Source organism: Taudactylus pleione, unplaced genomic scaffold (genome assembly GCF_031769625.1).
Source record: "Taudactylus pleione unplaced genomic scaffold, aTauple2 ptg000286l, whole genome shotgun sequence".
Lineage (NCBI taxonomy): Eukaryota > Metazoa > Chordata > Amphibia > Anura > Myobatrachidae > Taudactylus > Taudactylus pleione.
The window spans coordinates 1,678,230-1,689,399 of record NW_028284688.1 but is presented as its reverse complement, the minus strand read 5'-3'; the positions used below and the strand labels follow the sequence as shown (position 1 = coordinate 1,689,399).

General features: G+C 43.4%; 1 protein-coding gene across 1 annotated transcript in view; it reads left to right on the top strand.

Annotated features, from left to right (window-relative positions):
* The first annotated feature begins 337 nt into the window (after nt 1-337).
* The window catches only part of LOC148511985 (collagen alpha-1(III) chain-like), a 94,982-nt gene continuing 84,149 nt past the window's right edge, over nt 338-11,170 (top strand). Inside the window, exon 1 of the transcript XR_015880205.1 lies at nt 338-422. The gene's annotated coding sequence lies outside the window, so the exon portion shown is untranslated. The remainder of the gene's footprint in view (nt 423-11,170) is intronic.

Below are 11,170 nucleotides of genomic sequence, written 5' to 3'. Positions count from 1 at the left end.
GGTTCACAGGAAAGAAAATGTCCACCAATACAATACTTGGGGAAAAGAGGGGGTGACCTATCTTGTACTTCCCCCCCTATGTCAACATTACACACACACACTTTACCTAATTTAAGACACTATGACCCCTTTCTACACCCAGTTGTGTGGGAGACTAACCCCCGGTCCCAGCTTTTACACAAAACCTAGTCCCCCAGCCTAATCATGGTTAGCCACAAGGTAAAGGATAATGCAGACCCAGGGGACCCAGATAGGATAGGTGTACAGAGGGGCAGGGCCTTAATGGAGGGAAGATAGGAGCTGTGGAGGGACAGAGTATAGGGAGGTTCTGGTAGGATCTCACCCCTGGCAGTGGCTGTTCAGCCTCCCACGATGTCCAGGGAAACTCTGAGATGCTAGGCACTGCAGCAGACCTCCTGCAGGTATTTTACTAGGAGCAACAGGTGCAAAATCCCTTTCCACAGGGGCTCTGTCCAGCAAACAAACACAGCAGCAGGAGGGGTCCTGAAGCACTCTTCCTCTGGGGCTATCTTTTCATCTGCCCATGTGGGTACCAGCAGGGTTTTCATCACTGGTGGGACCTTTTCCTCAGCTGGGGCTTCATCCGCGGCGATGGAGCGATGAGACCTCCTTCCCAGGCAGCTCCTCTTCTATCCCAGCATGCGCAGACATCCTCATGCTGTGCCTCCTGATAACAGGCACTCACGAAGGCAGTCCTTTATTTAGAGGGGGCTTCTTCCAAAGCAGGGTGCTCTATGCAAATCCCCAGGCAAGCTTCCTCCAGGGACTCACATCCAGCAGCAGAGCACCTCTCCTGGATAGGTAGCCTTCCGGGCTAAAGTGAAGTCTGGTAATTGTAATCCAGGGCAAACATAAAAGTTATAACATCCTTATGTTTACAGCTCCAAGGACACTCCACTGCAACTCATTACACACAGCATACCAGGTGCAGTATTTGTAATCCAGGGTAAATGAGAGTGGTTACTGCACCCCTATTTGTACAGATCCAGGGACACTCCACAGCAACTCCTTACAGACAGCACACCAGGTGCAGTATTTGTAATCTAGGGTAAATGAGAAGGGTTACTGCACCCCTATTTGTACAGATCCAGGGACACTCCATAGAAGCACCACACAGACAATCCTATTTTCAGAAATTCCTCCCAGACTCCTATTTACAGAAATTCCCCCCAGACTCAGCACTGACAGCCCTGAGGATATTTTATAAGCTCTCCCATATTCTCCTCCCTGTCAGTCTGGCATCTATGAGTGGACAGGGGGAACCCAGCAACAGGCCACTTACAGGGATCTCTGCCTGGACACTAGGGCTGCCTATCAATGGGGCAGGATTTTCCCTCCAAAAATGGGTTGCTGACCAAGGGGCACTCAGAAAGAGGCAAAACGTTATCTTGCATGGACGAACATCATCATTCCTGGACAAAAGTCCACAAAAGTGAGAGGGCTGGTATACAGGTATTACTCCTGTGTGAGATTGCTGGTATACAGGTATTACTTCTGTGTGAGTGCTGGTGCACAGGAATTACTCCTGTGTGAGAGTGCTGCTATGCAGGTATTATTCCTGTGTGAGAGTGCTGGTATACATGTATTATTTCTGTTTGAGAGGGTTTGTATGCATGTATTGATCCTGTGTGAGAGTGCTGGTACACATATATTAGAGGGCTGGTATACAGGTATTACTCCTGTATGAGATTGCTGGTATACAGTTATTACTCCTGTGTTAACATTCTGGTATACAGGTAGTATTCCTGTGTGAGAGTGCTGGTATACAGGTATTATTTCTGTTTGAGAGGGCTTGTATGCATGTATTAATCCTGTGTGAGAGTGCTGGTACACATATATTAGAGGGCTGGTATACAGGTATTACTCCTGTATGAGATTGCTGGTATACATTTATTACTCCTGTGTTAACATTCTGGTATACAGGTAGTATTCCTGTGTGAGAGTGCTGGTATACAGGTACAGTATTACTCATGTGTGAGAGTGCTGGTATACTTTTACTGTATTACTCCTGTGGGAGGGTGCTGGTATTCAGGTACAGTATTACTCCTGTGTGAGAGTGCTGGTAAACAGGTATTACTCCTGTGACAGAGCACAAGTATTCAGGTATTACTTCTATGTGAGAGTGCTGTTATGCAGGTATTACTCCTGTGTGAGAGGGCAGGTATACAGGTATTACTCCTGTGTGAGAGTGTTGGTACACAGGTATTAGTGTGCTGGTATACAGGTATTACTCCTGTGTGAGATTGCTGTTATACAGTTATTACTCCTGTGTGAGAGGGCTGGTATACAGGTATTACTCCTGTGTGAGAGTGTTGGTATACAGGTACAGTATTACTCCTGTGTAAGAGTGCTGGTATACAGGTATTTCTCCTGTGTGAGAGTGCTAGTATACTTGTATTATTCCTATGTGAGAGTGCTGGTATACAGGTATTACTCCTGTGTGAGAGTACTTGTATACATGTACAGTATTACTCCTATGTGAGAGTGCTGGTATACAGGTATTACTTCTGTGTGAGAGTGATGGTATACAGGTATTACTTTTGTGTGAGAGTGCTGATATGCAGGTATTATTCCTTTGCGAGAGTGCTGGCATACAGGTATTACTCCCTGTGTGACAGTGCTTGCATGCAGGTATTACTTCTGTGTGAGATTGCTGGTATATAGGTATTAGTCCTGTGTGAGAGTGCTTGCATACAGGTATTACTCCTGTGTGAGAGTTCTTGCGTGCAGGTATTACTCCTGTGTGAGAGTGCTGGTTCACAGGAATTACTCCTGTGTAAGAGTGTTGGTATACAGGTATTACTCCTGTGTGAGAGGGCTGGTATACAGGTATTACTCCTGTGTGAGATTGCTGGTATACAGGTATTACTCCTATGTGAGAGGGCTGGTATGCAGGTATTACTTCTGTGTGAGAGGGCTGGTTCACAGGAATTACTCCTGTGTAAGAGTGTTGGTATACAGGCATTACTCTTGTGTGAGAGGGCTGGTATACAGGTATTACTCCTGTGTAAGATTGCTGGAATACAGGTATTACTCCTGTGGGAGATTGCTGATATAGAGGTATTACTCCTGTGTGAGAGTGCTTGTATACATGTATTACTCCTGTGTGAGAGTGCTGGTATAAAAGTATAATTCCTGTGTGAGAGGGCTTATATACAGGTACAGTATTACATGCATGTGAAAGTGCTGGTATATAGGTAGAGTATTACTACTGTGTGAGAGGGCCGATATACAGGTACAGTATTACTCCTGTGTAAGTGCTGTTATACAGGTATTACTCCTCTGTAATAGAGTTGGTACACAGGTATTACTCTTGTTTGAGAGTGCTGCTATACAGGTATTACTCCTGTGTGAGAGTGCTAGTATATAGCTACAGTAATACTACTGTGTGAGAGTGCTGGTATACTGTTAATACTCCTGTGTGAGAGTGCTGGTACACAGGTATTATTCCTGTGTGACAGTGGTGGTATACAGATACTACTGTGTGAGAGTTACAGGTATTAATCTTGTGTGAGAGTGCTAGTACACATGAATTATGCATGTGTGAGAGTGCTGGTATACAGGTATTACTTCTGTGTGAGAGTGCATGTAATCAGGTATTACTCCTGTATGAGAGTGCTGGTATACAGGTAAAGTATTACTCCTGTGTGAGAGTGCTGGTATCCAGGTATTATAACTGTGTGAGAGTGCTGGTATACAGGTATTACTCCTGTGTGAGATTGTTGGTATACAGGTATTAGTCCTGTGTGAGAGTGCTTGTTTACAGGTATTAGTTCTGTGTGAGAGTTCTGGTAAACAGGTATTACACCTGTATGAGAGTGCTGGTATACAGGTATTACTCCTGTATGAGATTGCTGGTATACATTTATTACTCCTGTGTTAACATTCTGGTATACAGGTAGTATTCCTGTGTGAGAGTGCTGGTATACAGGTACAGTATTACTCATGTGTGAGAGTGCTGGTATACTTTTACTGTATTACTCCTGTGGGAGGGTGCTGGTATTCAGGTACAGTATTACTCCTGTGTGAGAGTGCTGGTAAACAGGTATTACTCCTGTGACAGAGCACAAGTATTCAGGTATTACTTCTATGTGAGAGTGCTGTTATGCAGGTATTACTCCTGTGTGAGAGGGCAGGTATACAGGTATTACTCCTGTGTGAGAGTGTTGGTACACAGGTATTAGTGTGCTGGTATACAGGTATTACTCCTGTGTGAGATTGCTGTTATACAGTTATTACTCCTGTGTGAGAGGGCTGGTATACAGGTATTACTCCTGTGTGAGAGTGTTGGTATACAGGTACAGTATTACTCCTGTGTAAGAGTGCTGGTATACAGGTATTTCTCCTGTGTGAGAGTGCTAGTATACTTGTATTATTCCTATGTGAGAGTGCTGGTATACAGGTATTACTCCTGTGTGAGAGTACTTGTATACATGTACAGTATTACTCCTATGTGAGAGTGCTGGTATACAGGTATTACTTCTGTGTGAGAGTGATGGTATACAGGTATTACTTTTGTGTGAGAGTGCTGATATGCAGGTATTATTCCTTTGCGAGAGTGCTGGCATACAGGTATTACTCCCTGTGTGACAGTGCTTGCATGCAGGTATTACTTCTGTGTGAGATTGCTGGTATATAGGTATTAGTCCTGTGTGAGAGTGCTTGCATACAGGTATTACTCCTGTGTGAGAGTTCTTGCGTGCAGGTATTACTCCTGTGTGAGAGTGCTGGTTCACAGGAATTACTCCTGTGTAAGAGTGTTGGTATACAGGTATTACTCCTGTGTGAGAGGGCTGGTATACAGGTATTACTCCTGTGTGAGATTGCTGGTATACAGGTATTACTCCTATGTGAGAGGGCTGGTATGCAGGTATTACTTCTGTGTGAGAGGGCTGGTTCACAGGAATTACTCCTGTGTAAGAGTGTTGGTATACAGGCATTACTCTTGTGTGAGAGGGCTGGTATACAGGTATTACTCCTGTGTAAGATTGCTGGAATACAGGTATTACTCCTGTGGGAGATTGCTGATATAGAGGTATTACTCCTGTGTGAGAGTGCTTGTATACATGTATTACTCCTGTGTGAGAGTGCTGGTATAAAAGTATAATTCCTGTGTGAGAGGGCTTATATACAGGTACAGTATTACATGCATGTGAAAGTGCTGGTATATAGGTAGAGTATTACTACTGTGTGAGAGGGCCGATATACAGGTACAGTATTACTCCTGTGTAAGTGCTGTTATACAGGTATTACTCCTCTGTAATAGAGTTGGTACACAGGTATTACTCTTGTTTGAGAGTGCTGCTATACAGGTATTACTCCTGTGTGAGAGTGCTAGTATACAGCTACAGTAATACTACTGTGTGAGAGTGCTGGTATACTGTTAATACTCCTGTGTGAGAGTGCTGGTACACAGGTATTATTCCTGTGTGACAGTGGTGGTATACAGATACTACTGTGTGAGAGTTACAGGTATTAATCTTGTGTGAGAGTGCTAGTACACATGAATTATGCATGTGTGAGAGTGCTGGTATACAGGTATTACTTCTGTGTGAGAGTGCATGTAATCAGGTATTACTCCTGTATGAGAGTGCTGGTACACAGGTAAAGTATTACTCCTGTGTGAGAGTGCTGGTATCCAGGTATTATAACTGTGTGAGAGTGCTGGTATACAGGTATTACTCCTGTGTGAGATTGTTGGTATACAGGTATTAGTCCTGTGTGAGAGTGCTTGTTTACAGGTATTAGTTCTGTGTGAGAGTTCTGGTAAACAGGTATTACACCTGTATGAGAGTGCTGGTATACAGGTAAAGTATTACTGCTGTGTGAGAGTGCTGGTAAGCTGGTATTACTCCTGTGTGAGAGTGGTTGAATGCAGGTATTAATCCTGTGGGAGAGTGCTGCTATACAAGTATTACTCCTGTGTAAGCATTCTGGTATACAGGTAGTACTCCTGTGTGAGAGTGCTGGTATACAGGTACAGTATTTCTCCGGTCTGAGAGTGCTGGTATACTGGTACTGTATTACTAAAGTGGGAGAGTGCTGGTATACAGGTACAGTAATACTCCTGTGTGAGAGTGCTGGTATTCAGGTATTACTCCTGTGTAAGAGTACTGGTATACAGGTATTACTTCTGTGTGAGAGTGCTGGTATACAGGTAAAACTCCTGTGTGAGGGTGATGGTACACAGGTATTACTCCCGTGTGAGATTGCTGGTCTAAAGTTATTACTCCTGTGTTAGAGGGCTTGTATACAGGTATTACTCCGTTGTGAGAGTGCTGGTATACAGGTATTACTTCTGTGTGAGAGTGCTGGTACACAGGTATTACTCCTGTGTGAGAGTGTTGGTATACAGGTACAGTATTACTCCTGTGAAAGAGTGCTGGTATACAGGTATTACTTCTGTTTGAGATAGCTGGTATACAGGTATCATTCCTGTGTGAGAGTGCTGGTATACAAGTATTTCTCCTGTGTGAAACTGCTGGTACACAGGTACAGTATTACTCCTGTGTGAGAGTACTGGTATACATGTATTACTCCTGTGTGAGAGTGCTGGTATACAGGTATTACTTATGTGTGAGAGTGCTGGTATACAGGAATTACTCCTGTGTGAGAGTTAAAGATATTACTCCTGTGTGAGAGTGCTGGTACAAAAGTATTATTCCTGTGTGAGAGTGTTGGTATACAGGTATTTCTTCTGTGTGAGAGTTTTGATATTCAGGTATTACTCCTGTGTGAGAGTGTTGGCATACAGGTATTACTCCCTGTGTGACTGTGCTTGCATGCAGTTATTACTCCTGTCATAAAATGCGTGCATGCAGGTATTACTCCTGTGTGAGAGGGCTGGTATACAGGTATAACTCATGTGGGAGATTGCTGGTTTACACGTATTACTCCTGTGTGAGAGTGCTTGAATACAGGTATTACTCCTGTGTGAGAGTGCTAGTATACAGGTACAGTTTTAATCCTGAAAGAGAGTGCAGGTCTACAGGTACAGTAATAAATCTGTGTGAGAGTGCTGATATACAGGTATTACTCCGGTGTGAGAGTGCTGGTACACAGGTATTATTTCTGTGTGAGTGCTGATATAAAGGTATAACTCCTCTGTGAGATTGCTGGTATACAGGTATTATTTCTGTGTGAGAGTGCTGATATGCAGTTATTTCTCCTGTGTGAGAGTGCTGGCATATAGGAAGTACTCCTGTGTGATATTGCTGGTATACAGGTATTACTTCCAGTGTGACAGTGCTTACATGCAGGTATTACTCCTGTGTGAGAGTGCTGGCATACAGGTATTACTCCTGTGTGAGAGTGCTGGTATACAGGTATTACTCCTGTGTGAGAGTACTTGTATACATGTACAGTATTACTCCTATGTGAGAGTGCTGGTATACAGGTATTACTTCTGTGTGAGAGTGATGGTATACAGGTATTACTTTTGTGTGAGAGTGCTGATATGCAGGTATTATTCCTTTGCGAGAGTGCTGGCATACAGGTATTACTCCCTGTGTGACAGTGCTTGCATGCAGGTATTACTTCTGTGTGAGATTGCTGGTATATAGGTATTAGTCCTGTGTGAGAGTGCTTGCATACAGGTATTACTCCTGTGTGAGAGTTCTTGCGTGCAGGTATTACTCCTGTGTGAGAGTGCTGGTTCACAGGAATTACTCCTGTGTAAGAGTGTTGGTATACAGGTATTACTCCTGTGTGAGAGGGCTGGTATACAGGTATTACTCCTGTGTGAGATTGCTGGTATACAGGTATTACTCCTATGTGAGAGTGCTGGTATGCAGGTATTACTTCTGTGTGAGAGGGCTGGTTCACAGGAATTACTCCTGTGTAAGAGTGTTGGTATACAGTTATTACTCTTGTGTGAGAGGGCTGGTATACAGGTATTACTCCTGTGTAAGATTGCTGGAATACAGGTATTACTCCTGTGGGAGATTGCTGATATAGAGGTATTACTCCTGTGTGAGATTGCTTGTATACATGTATTACTCCTGTGTGAGAGTGCTGGTATAAAAGTATAATTCCTGTGTGAGAGGGCTTATATACAGGTACAGTATTACATGCATGTGAAAGTGCTGGTATATAGGTAGAGTATTACTACTGTGTGAGAGGGCCGATATACAGGTACAGTATTACTCCTGTGTAAGTGCTGTTATACAGGTATTACTCCTCTGTAATAGAGTTGGTACACAGGTATTACTCTTGTTTGAGAGTGCTGCTATACAGGTATTACTCCTGTGTGAGAGTGCTAGTATACAGTTACAGTAATACTACTGTGTGAGAGTGCTGGTATACTGTTAATACTCCTGTGTGAGAGTGCTGGTACACAGGTATTATTCCTGTGTGACAGTGGTGGTATACAGATACTACTGTGTGAGAGTTACAGGTATTAATCTTGTGAGAGTGCTAGTACACATGAATTATGCATGTGTGAGAGTGCTGGTATACAGGTATTACTTCTGTGTGAGAGTGCATGTAATCAGGTATTACTCCTGTATGAGAGTGCTGGTATACAGGTAAAGTATTACTCCTGTGTGAGACTGCTGGTATCCAGGTATTATAACTGTGTGAGAGTGCTGGTATACAGGTATTACTCCTGTGTGAGATTGTTGGTATACAGGTATTAGTCCTGTGTGAGAGTGCTTGTATACAGGTATTAGTTCTGTGTGAGAGTTCTGGTAAACAGGTATTATACCTGTATGAGAGTGCTGGTATACAGGTAAAGTATTACTGCTGTGTGAGAGTGCTGGTATGCTGGTATTACTCCTGTGTGAGAGTGGTTGAATGCAGGTATTAATCCTGTGGGAGAGTGCTGCTATACAAGTATTACTCCTGTGTAAGCGTTCTGGTATACAGGTAGTACTCCTGTGTGAGAGTGCTGGTATACAGGTACAGTATTTCTCCGGTCTGAAAGTGCTGGTATACTGGTACTGTATTACTCCAGTGGGAGAGTGCTGGTATACAGGTACAGTAATACTCCTGTGTGAGAGTGCTGGTATTCAGGTATTACTCCTGTGTAAGAGTACTGGTATACAGGTATTACTTCTGTGTGAGAGTGCTGGTATACAGGTAAAACTCCTGTGTGAGGGTGATGGTACACAGGTATTACTCCCGTGTGAGATTGCTGGTCTAAAGTTATTACTCCTGTGTTAGAGGGCTTGTATACAGGTATTACTCCGTTGTGAGAGTGCTGGTATACAGGTATTACTTCTGTGTGAGAGTGCTGGTACACAGGTATTACTCCTGTGTGAGAGTGTTGGTATACAGGTACAGTATTACTCCTGTGAAAGAGTGCTGGTATACAGGTATTACTTCTGTTTGAGATAGCTGGTATACAGGTATCATTCCTGTGTGAGAGTGCTGGTATACAAGTATTTCTCCTGTGTGAAACTGCTGGTACACAGGTACAGTATTACTCCTGTGTGAGAGTACTGGTATACATGTATTACTCCTGTGTGAGAGTGCTGGTATACAGGTATTACTTATGTGTGAGAGTGCTGGTATACAGGAATTACTCCTGTGTGAGAGTTAAAGATATTACTCCTGTGTGAGAGTGCTGGTACAAAAGTATTATTCCTGTGTGAGAGTGTTGGTATACAGGTATTTCTTCTGTGTGAGAGTTTTGATATTCAGGTATTACTCCTGTGTGAGAGTGTTGGCATACAGGTATTACTCCCTGTGTGACTGTGCTTGCATGCAGTTATTACTCCTGTCATAAAATGCGTGCATGCAGGTATTACTCCTGTGTGAGAGGGCTGGTATACAGGTATAACTCATGTGGTAGATTGCTGGTTTACACGTATTACTCCTGTGTGAGAGTGCTTGAATACAGGTATTACTCCTGTGTGAGAGTGCTAGTATACAGGTACAGTTTTAATCCTGAAAGAGAGTGCAGGTCTACAGGTACAGTAATAAATCTGTGTGAGAGTGCTGATATACAGGTATTACTCCGGTGTGAGAGTGCTGGTACACAGGTTATATTCCTGTGTGAGTGCTGATATAAAGGTATAACTCCTCTGTGAGATTGCTGGTATACAGGTATTATTTCTGTGTGAGAGTGCTGGTATACAGGTTTTACTTTTGTGTGAGAGTGCTGATATGCAGTTATTTCTCCTGTGTGAGAGTGCTGGCATATAGGAAGTACTCCTGTGTGATATTGCTGGTATACAGGTATTACTTCCAGTGTGACAGTGCTTACATGCAGGTATTACTCCTGTGTGAGAGTGCTGGCATACAGGTATTACTCCTGTGTAAGAGTGCTGGTATACAGGTATTAATCCTGTGTGAGAGTGCTGGTATACAGGTATTACACCTGTTTGAGAGTGCAGGTATATAGGTACAGTATTACTTCTGTGTGAGAGTGCCGGTATACAGGAACAGTATTTCTCCTCTGTGAGTGCTGGTAAACAGGTATTACTCCTGTGTAATAGTGATGTTACACAGGTATTACTCCTGGGTGAGAGTGCTGGTACACAGGTATTACTCCTGTGTGAGAGTGCTGGTATACAGGTATTACTTCTGTGTGAGAGTGCTGATATTCAGGTATTACTCCAGTGTGAGAGTGCTGGCATATAGGTATTATTCCCTGTGTGACCATGCTTGCATGAAGGTATTACTCCTGTGTGAGATTGCTGGTATACAGGTATTACTCCTGTGTGAGAGTGCTTGCATGCAGGTAATACTTCTGTGTGAGAGTTCTTGCATGCATGTATTAATCCTGTGTGAGAGTGGAGGTACACAGGACTTACTCCTGTGTGAGAAGGCTGGTATACAGGTATTACTCCTCTGTGAGAGGGCTGGTATACAGGTATTACTCCTGTGTGAGATTGCTGGTATACAGGTCTTACTCCTGTGTGAGAGGGCTGGTATATAGGTATTACTCCTGTAGGAGATTGCTGGCATACAGGTATTACTCCTGCGTGAGAGTGCTTGTATACAGGTATTAATTCTGTGTGAGAGTGCAAGTATACTGGTACAGTATTGCTCCTGTGTGAGAGTGCTGGTATAAAGGTACAGTAATGCTACTGTGTGAGAGTGCTGGTGTACACGTATTATTGCTGTGTGAGAGGGCTGGTATACATGTATTAATCCTATGTGAGAGTGCTTGCATACAGATATTACTTCTGTGTGAGAGTTCTTG